This window comes from Camelina sativa, chromosome 12 (assembly GCF_030686135.1).
Source record: "Camelina sativa cultivar CO46 ecotype springtype chromosome 12, ASM3068613v1".
NCBI lineage: Eukaryota > Viridiplantae > Streptophyta > Magnoliopsida > Brassicales > Brassicaceae > Camelina > Camelina sativa.
In genome coordinates, this window is record NC_141891.1 from 19726298 (window position 1) to 19736042 (window position 9745).

Sequence of the window (9745 nt, forward strand, 5' to 3'; positions counted from 1 at the left end):
CTTCTCGGCGTCGAGCTCTTCTGGGGGAAACTCGCAACGGTGGATCGCAATCTCGAAGGACGTCAAATGATGGGTTGGGTCCGAGTCTCCTTTGTATGGAGGTAGGTGCTTTATTTTACAATCAGGACGATCGACGACCCGGCGAATCCGCTCAGTGAACGGAGTTTCTGGGATTGCTCCAGCATATGGTCTACATCAGGTGCCGTGCTGATCGCCTGGTGGAACTTCCTTGTGACATCTTTCATTTGACTTTTGAGCTCGGCCAATTCTCCGCTCTGGTTCTTCTCGGCACTATTGGGATCGGCTCTATTGGTGCCGTGCTGATGTCCGGCATTTTCTTGTAGTTTTGCGCAGACGCTAGAGAGAGTGGCGAATCGTTCTTCTGTCTTCCTGTCCTGGGCGTCTATCTTTTCCAGGATGCTTCTCATTAGTGCTCCTACATCGAGGGCACTGGTTCCTTCGCCGATCGATCCGTTCGGCGTTGCCGGGGGCCGGGTCGGTAGTATTGGAAGTTCCTCGTGGGCCTGCTGGATGCGGTCCGGCGTGTCTGCCACATACCCATCGCTGCCGGTCGTCTTTCTTTCTCCCATTGTTCAAGACGTGCTCCGTCGATGTTGGACTCTCTTCAAAAGTTGCCCTTGTTTCTGTTCCCTGGATGCGCACCAAATGTTGAACTAGTATAGCTACTAACTCGGGGATGACAATTAAGAAGGGCGAAACAAAGAAGTTTTATTAAGATAGTTAAAGATCGTCGAATTACAATATAACCGTTATGAGCCGATCGGCTAATTACAGAGACTTGTATTCTCAAATTGACTAACAGGACTATAGCTTAGAATCGTATTTACTCCTGACTCTTGCCCAATGTTACTTGATGGCTTCTGCAAGCTGCTCCCTCGGTATTTATAGCTGATGGGACGCTTTATCTCTCCGCCTCGGGATCGATGTGGGATTGTCTCTAAGTAAAGTCGGCGGTCGTTCTTATGCGCGCCGTCACTTATTGGGCTGTCCGTCTCAATTGGGCCTTCTAGGAGCTTTGTCGGCCCGGTAAGAGGGTTTTGGTCAGCCTATATTCATGGACTTTGGGGTGACTTATTTCGATAATGAGCCTGTAGGAAAGCCTGTTAAGGCTGGGTGAAACCCATATCCAACAATGCTTGACTCCTAAAGCACGATCTCTTTGGCTTTGAACATTCACTCATAATATTATAGTTGTAAGTCCCTTAGATTTCTCCTCTTATAAGTCCTTTGATCTTCAACTACAATATATTTCTAAGTTTATGTTTTGTAAATTTGCTTTGTTTTTCATTTTTAAAAGTTCTTTATCCCCATTACAAAAAGAAATTTTACTCTGCATATTGATAAAAAGATTGAGCCAAATATTACCATGTAATGCATATATAAATGGTCAAAAAATCACATATTTCTTTATGTCTCTTTGGACTCACTTTCCAAACTTTACAACATCTTTTCGTATTACACGGAAAAACATTACAGAGACTTAATGTAAAATATTTAATATATATATACACATATTGTAACCTCAATACTTTCATCATAGACATATGTCAATCATTAAAGTCCTCTGATCTTCAACTACAATATATTTCTAAGTTTATGTTTTGTAAATTTGCTTTGTTTTTCATTTTTAAAAGTTTTTTTATCCCCATTACAAAAAAATATTTTACTCTGTATATTGATAAAAAGATTGAGCCTAATATTATCATGTAATGCATATATAAATGGTCAAAAGATCACATATTTCTTTATGCCTCTTTGGAATCACTTCCCAAACTTTACAACATTTTTTCGTATTACACGGAAAAACATTACAGAGACCTATTGTAAAATATTTAATGTATATACACATATTGTAACCTCAATACTTTCATCATAGACATATGTCAATCATTAAAAGTGGTACAAATTATAGTAGATTAACTTGTACAAAAGCAAAACTACTTTTATATCGCACTGGTATTGTTTGAGTTGCCAATCATACCTTATGTCTATTTTCCTGTAACCTTACTCCATCTGCCATTATGCCGCAAAAACCTTACACAATTTCCAATGGTTATCTATATTTTTATATTTTACATTTAGGGTATAATTTTGAAGATATATGGTTTAGTATTTAGAGTATAAGATAAAAAGCATGATGCTATTTTAGTATTTTTAGAATTTAGAAATGATTTGCTAAATTTAAAACCAAAACTTATTTTTATGCAATATGTAAAAATTGTCCTTTTTTAACACACTTCATATTTATTTACTGATAAATGTATGTATTTAAATTCTTTTCAAGGCATATATAAATAATATCATGAACATTTCATATACAATTTAATAAAATTTTATTTTACATACAAAATATTTGATTTTATAACCTACGTATCGCGTGGGTAACTTTCTAGTAATTACATATATATATATATATAATGGTGCAATTTAATACTGTTTTTAAGCTTACAATAATTAATGCACAACGTGAGTGCAAACATTTTAAAAGTAAACTGGATCAGTGGATCCTTAGACATTTATATATATATATATATATATATATATATATATATATATATATATAAAAAGACAAAAAGATATTGTATCATTTGACAATGAATTCGTCAAAGTGGTCGATCGATGTATATCCATCACCAAAGAACTCTCACCTCATTTGTTTAACTGTGACATTATTTCGTAAGTTATTACAATTGATTATATATATATTAGGATATACTGTATCTATCTTAAAAATGTTTGATTTTCAACCATTGTTTTATTCTTATAATTCCAAAGTATTTATTTTACCAACATCATGGAACTATATATCCTCTTCTTCGAATAAAACGCACGTTCAGACCATAGAAATGATCACTGCTAGCTTGAGAGTTGAGACATTCGAAACAAAACGTGTTTTCATTCCTTGGCTCGAAATGCCCTTAATTTATAATTTGACTTCTTCTCTCTTTCCGTATTAGCACCATAAAATAACTTCATCTCTCTCTTTCTCAGAAGTCGTCAAAAGTCAATATAATGGATACGCGTTTTTCAGTTGCTTCTTCATATCCGGCTCATCCAGAAGCATTTGTGTATATGTGATCTTGAACTTTTCTAGCCATTTTATCCCATGGCTTCTTCTTCGCCCCGCACCTGGAGATACCGCGTCTTTGCGAGCTTCCACGGAGCTGACGTCCGTAAAACGTTTCTGAGTCATTTACGTAAAGAGTTTAACTACAATGGGATCACGATGTTCGATGATCAAGGGATCGAGAGAAGCCAAACCATTGCACCTGCTCTCAGACAAGCGATTAGGGAATCAAGAATCTCAATCGTCTTGCTGTCGAAGAACTATGCTTCTTCGAGATGGTGCTTGGACGAGTTGTTGGAGATTATCGAGTGTAAGGATGCTATGGGACAAATAGTGATGACGGTCTTCTATGGAGTAGATCCATCTGATGTGCGGAAACAGACGGGAGAGTTTGGGATGGCTTTCACTGAAACGTGTTCCCGAAGTACGAAAGAGAAGAGGCAAAGATGGAGTCAAGCTTTGAACCATGTGGGAAACATAGCTGGAGAACACTTCCAAAACTGGTATGTTTTGTTTTTTTTTTTGTTTCCTTTTAATTAAATTTTGATTGTTTCTTTCTTGAAATTATTCTTTCTCACTTGTTAGGGACAATGAATCAAAGATGATTGAAAAGATTTCCAGAGATATTTCAAACAAACTAAACACTACAATCTCCAGAGATTTTGACGATATGGTTGGACTTGAAGCACACTTGGAGAAAATGAAGTATTTGTTAGATTTAGATTACGAGGATGGAGCTTTGATAGTTGGAATATGTGGCCCTTCAGGCATTGGTAAGACAACCATTGCCAGAGCTTTACATAGTTTACTCTCAAGTAGTTTCCAGCTTAGTTGTTTTGTGGAGAATCTTAGAGGAAGCTATAATAGTGGTCTTGACGAGTATGGCTTGAAGCTGCGTTTACAAGAGCAGCTTCTATCAAAGATTTTAAACCAAAATGGTATGAGGATATACCATTTAGGTGCAATACAAGAAAGGCTATGCGACCAAAAAGTGCTTATCATTCTTGATGATGTGAATGATCTAAAGCAATTGGAGGCTTTGGCTAATGAGACTAGTTGGTTTGGTCCGGGAAGTAGGATCGTTGTGACAACAGAAGATCAAGACCTTTTGAGGCAACATGGTATCAACAATACTTACCATGTGGGTTTTCCATCTATAGACAAAGCTCTTAAGATATTTTGTCAATATGCTTTTAGAAAAAGCTCTCCACCTGATGGTTTCAAAAAGCTTACAGAAAGAGTAATAGGTATTTTTGATAACCTTCCATTGGGTTTGCGTGTCATGGGTTCATCTTTACGTGGGAAGGGGGAGGGTGAGTGGGAAGCTCTATTGGACAGGCTAGAAACTAGCATTGATCGAAATATCGAGGGAGCACTTAGAGTTGGGTATGATTGTTTACATGAGGAAGAACAAGCTCTATTTCTCTACATTGCAGTCTTTTTCAACTACCACAAAGATGATCATGTGGTTGCAATGCTCGCTGACAGTAACTTGGATGTCAAAAACGGGTTGAAAATCCTAACCAATAAATCACTTATTCATACATCTACTAGTGGGATAATAGTAATGCACAAGTTACTACAACTAGTGGGTAGACAAGCAATTCATAGACAAGAGCCTTGGAAACGCAACATCTTAATTGATGCAGATGAGATTTGTTATGTCCTCGAGAATGATAAAGTAAATTTTTTACTTCGATTTGAATTATTTTTTGGTAAAGGTAAGCATTCTTTTCCGTTGTACTAACAAATTCTTAATTTGGAGTATATATTTTAGGATACTAGAGCTGCTTTAGGCATATCCCTTGATACATCTCGAATCAATAAAGTTTTCATAAATGAGGGAGCTTTCAAAAGAATGCGTAATCTTCGATTCCTAAGTATCTACAATGCAAGATATGTCAAACATGATCGAGTGGACATACATGAGGAATTTGAGTTTCCACCTCATCTAAGGTTACTTCACTGGGAAGCATACCCAAGAAATGCTCTTCCTACTACATTTCATCCAGAATATCTTGTAGAGCTTGATTTGCAGGAGAGCCATCTTGAGAAGCTTTGGCAAGGAACACAGGTTAAACTATTTACTTGGAATATAATATGTACGTTTACTTTCTCATTGTGTTCTTCTTATGTTTTCTCTTTGCTTGTGTTTTAAAACAGCCACTTACAAATCTCAAGAAAATGGATTTGACACGATCCTCTCATTTAAAGGAACTTCCAGATCTTTCAAATGCTACAAATCTTGAGAGATTGGAACTGAGCTATTGCAAGAGTTTGGTAGAGATTCCTTCCTCCTTTTCGGAACTTAGAAAACTACATACGTTGGTAATACACAACTGCACGAAGCTAGAAGTTGTTCCAACTCTCTTTAACTTGGCGTCTCTTGATTTCGTCAACATGTATGGATGCTCACAACTGAAAAGTTTTCCAAGTATTTCTACGCACATCTCATGGCTCGTTATAGATGACACACTGGCAGAAGAACTACCTAAATCAATAATGCTTTGCACTCGTCTCACGACTCTCCTTATAAGAGGTAGTGGAAACTTAAAGATATTAACACATCTCCCTGAAAGTCTAATGTATCTAGACCTAAGGTGTACGGGTATTGAGGAGATTCCAGATTGGATCGAAGATCTTCTTGAGCTAAACTATCTTCATATAGGGGGCTGTAGAAAACTCAAATCGTTGCCACAGCTTCCTCTTACGCTCAAGTGGTTAAATGCATGTGACTGTGAATCACTAGAGAGTGTAACTTTCGCGTTAAGCTTAAATACATATGTGGACTACAATTTCACCAATTGCTTCAAACTGAACGAAGAAGCACGAAGAGATATTATCCAACAATCCTTCTCTCAAAGATTGAGAGTTTTACCAGGAAGTGAAGTGCCCGCGACCTTCGAGCACCAAGCTAACGGGAATTTCTTGACCATTCGTCCAGAGAGTGATAGTCATTATACTTCATCCACAAGGTTTAAAGCATGCATCGTGATTTCCCCTACAGGGGTGATCACTGCGGGGAAAAAGCTTATCAGTTTATTTTGTCATCTCAAAAGCAAAAATGGTGACTCCATCAACGAAGTTTATCATTCTTGTAACTTACCTGAACAGTCCCCTGGCATACAGTCGGAACATCTTTGTTTATTTCATGATGACTTGCTCGAAACAGGTAGTTGTTTTGAAGTGGACGACAATGAGATATTGTTCGAATTTAGTTGCACACCCTCTGACGTCTACGAGATTGTTCAATGTGGTGTTGGAATATATGGAGAAGAAATTCAACAACAGAGCGACTGGAGCAATGCATCTAAAAATATTTCTAAAGATGGCCATTGTATAGATAGACATACATGCAACTTCAAATCAGAAAAGTGTCTGAAGAAGGCAATGTCAAAGTACATAAACGTAAAGGTTTTTGGAGTTGGCTACGTAGAAAATAACATTTGTTTATGTTTATTTGCCCATTGTTCTACAGTAAATCCAATAATGAAAAACTTCGATTTTTTTTTACTAGGAGTTTTGTTTCAAATTAACTAGAACAGGTTCTTCATATTCTTCCTCATCTCCCTATAGTTGCTTTTCCTCATCTCCCTAAGTTGCTTTAGCCGCTCTTTCCCTTCTTTAATGTTTCGATCTTGAGCTCTTTTGCATTTATATATGTTCCGAATAAGATCAGGTTTAACTCTCACGAAGTCATCATTTGCAAATTCCCGTTGCTCAGAAAGAGTCAACTTTTTTAAAGCCGTATTGATGAAGCAACTTGGTAATGAATAAAAAATCGTCGAGACAGTCAATATATATCGTGGAGACAGCAGATATCGTGGTGTTCAAAGCCAAAGAATCTTAATGAAACATCTCTGGAAAGTCGAAAGTGCAGATGGATGGATTCCAAACGATGAAACTCTTGCCACTCTCGCTCCACGAGATGGTTGAATCAGACAAAGAATCATTCACCATCTCACATGTTTTATCAAACATACTACTAAAACTTTTATAAATTAATAAATTTTCATGGTCTAACATTATTAATACTATGACTCAGACCCCCGCGATATCGTGGAAGAAGTATTTTAGAAAAAAAAGTAAATAAAATTTAAAATTATATATTATAAAATTATTTGAATGTAATAAAATAGTTTGAATACATAAACATTAAACATAACTGTTACAAAAAACACAACCATCAAAATGAAAATTTATAACAAAAAATATTATGTAGAATAGACGCAACTTTGCAAAAAAATATTGTTTAAAGTATTATAAATATAAGGTTTTTTTATGAAGAATAATGGTAAAGCTACAATTAAAAAAATCATTATGACAAAGTAATGCTAACTGAGAATATTGAACTAATGGTTGTAATGAGTAAATATAATTTTCTATTAAATAAATATAATTAAAAACAAAATAATACTCCCTCCGTTTCAATATATACGATGTTTTGGCCTCTCTTTTTTGTTTCAAAATATAAGATATTCTGTAATTTTCCATGCAAATTTTAATATATATTTAATAATCTGTAATCATTTTTTTAACAGTGTTCTTTATGATTAGTTGAAATTTTTTAATTTAAATATATATGATACTTTTTAAAAGAAAAATAAACAATCTTAATATGTGTGCATTTACCTTAAACATCCTATATTTGAAACGGAAGAAGTATAAATTTTAAATATTAAAATAATTTTTAACGAAAAGTTACAATAAATAGATGCAACGCAACTATAAATTCTATATTAAGTTTTATTAAATTTCTATATTGCTATAATTATTTCTAAAATTTTAGTTAGATTATAGAATAATATTGAATATTAGATATTAATATTCAAATTATTTAGATTAAACATAAAAAACGGAAAGGTGCACAAAAAAAAACAGAAAAACGGAAAATTTGTTTCAATGATTGATTTGTTAGTTATTGATGAAAAAGACAAATATATAGAAAGTTTAAAAGACATGACTATTTAGATAGACACACCTATTAGAACGAAAAGTTGTGATAAAAATATATGAATTAAATATAGTTAAAAGACACAACTCTGAAATGAACAGATACAACTGTTTGAGGTTTAAGAAAAGGATAAAACAATTTTCTTACAAAAATACTAAGCAAAGTCGCAATTGTTGTTCGTATTTATTCAGATTGTTATTCTTATTTTTAAATATTAAACTATTTTTTTAACAAAAAGATACTATAAAAATAGACGCAACTGTAAATTCTATATTAAGTTATATTAAATTTCTCTATTGCTATAATCATTTCTCAAATTTTAGTTAGTTTATAGAATAATGTTGAATATTAGATATTTAATTATTTAGATTCAACATAATATGGATTTAAAGACATGACTATTTTAATAGACACACCTATTAGACCGAAAAGTTGTGATGAAAAGATATAAATAAAATATAGTGAAAAGACACAACTTTACAATAAACAGATACAACGGTTTGAATTAAAAAAATTATGAAAAGGTGCTACGAAAAATCGCAAATGTTGTGTCTGCATTTGATTTCACCTAATAACTCATATAAACTGTTTTTAAATAGAACACATCTTTATTAGTATATTGAGAACTCAAATTCAAAAACTCACTATATAATCCATCTAAATCTTGGAAAAAAATTCTAAGTATTTTCATGAAATTTTTATATTTAAAATTAACTAAAAGTTGTAAATTAGATTCGTCATTCCAAAAATCTTTTGTTAAATCAAGAATTGGAGGAATAGTTTTACTTTTAAAAGAATGAATGCCAGAGAACAATTAGAAAGCTGTAAAAGCTGTTGATATTGAAATTTTATATTATTTTGTGTCATGGCAAAAAAATGAAAATAGTTCAAAAAGACAAATATATCTAAATTTTAAAAGAGACGAATATTCAAATAAATACAACTCTACCATGAACATTTGCAACTTTACAAAAAAAAACCGATACAATGAATAATCGCAACTTTTTGTATAACACACAATTTAATTTTTCTACAGATTTTTAAAAAAAATATCCAAAAGGTGGTTGAAAAAACACAACTTTTGGTGGCATTTATTCAGATTGCTATTATTTATAGAAATTAGTTTTTTATATTTAAAATTAACACAAAGTTGTAAATTAGATTCATCATTCCAAAAATATTTTGTTAAATCAAGAATTGGAAGAGTTTCTTTACTTTTAAAAGAATGAATGCTAGAGAATAATTTAGAAAGCTGTAAAAACTGTTGATATTAAAATTTTCTATTATTTTGTGTCATGGCAAAAAAATGAAAACAGTTCAAATAGATAGATTTCAAAAGATACGAATATTTGAATAAACACAACTCTACAATGAACAGTTACAATTTTACAAAAAAAATCGTTACAATGAACAATCGTAACTTTTTGTAAAACATACAATTTAAAATTTTTTACATATTTTTTTAAAAAAATTATTCAAAAGGTACGATTGAAAAAACACAACTTTTGGTGGCATTTATTCGGATTGGGTTTAAATATATTGAAATATCAAATCCAAAAACTCACTATGTAATCCATCTAAATCTTGGAAAAACACTCTAGGTATTTTTATTAAACTTTTATATTTAAAATGAACTAAAAGATGTAAATTAGATTCATCATTCCAAAAATCTTTTGTTAAATCAAAAATTAGAGGAATTTCTT

At 32.9% G+C, this 9745-nt stretch overlaps 1 pseudogene across 1 annotated transcript; it reads left to right on the forward strand.

The window, feature by feature from the left end:
• The first annotated feature begins 3127 nt into the window (after positions 1-3127).
• LOC104733658 (disease resistance protein RML1A-like) lies at positions 3128-6604 on the forward strand (annotated as a pseudogene). Its single transcript, XR_015573850.1, has 4 exons — positions 3128-3591; positions 3674-4769; positions 4866-5162; positions 5252-6604. The product of XR_015573850.1 is annotated as a disease resistance protein RML1A-like (transcript).
• Positions 6605-9745: the final 3141 nt, after the last annotated feature.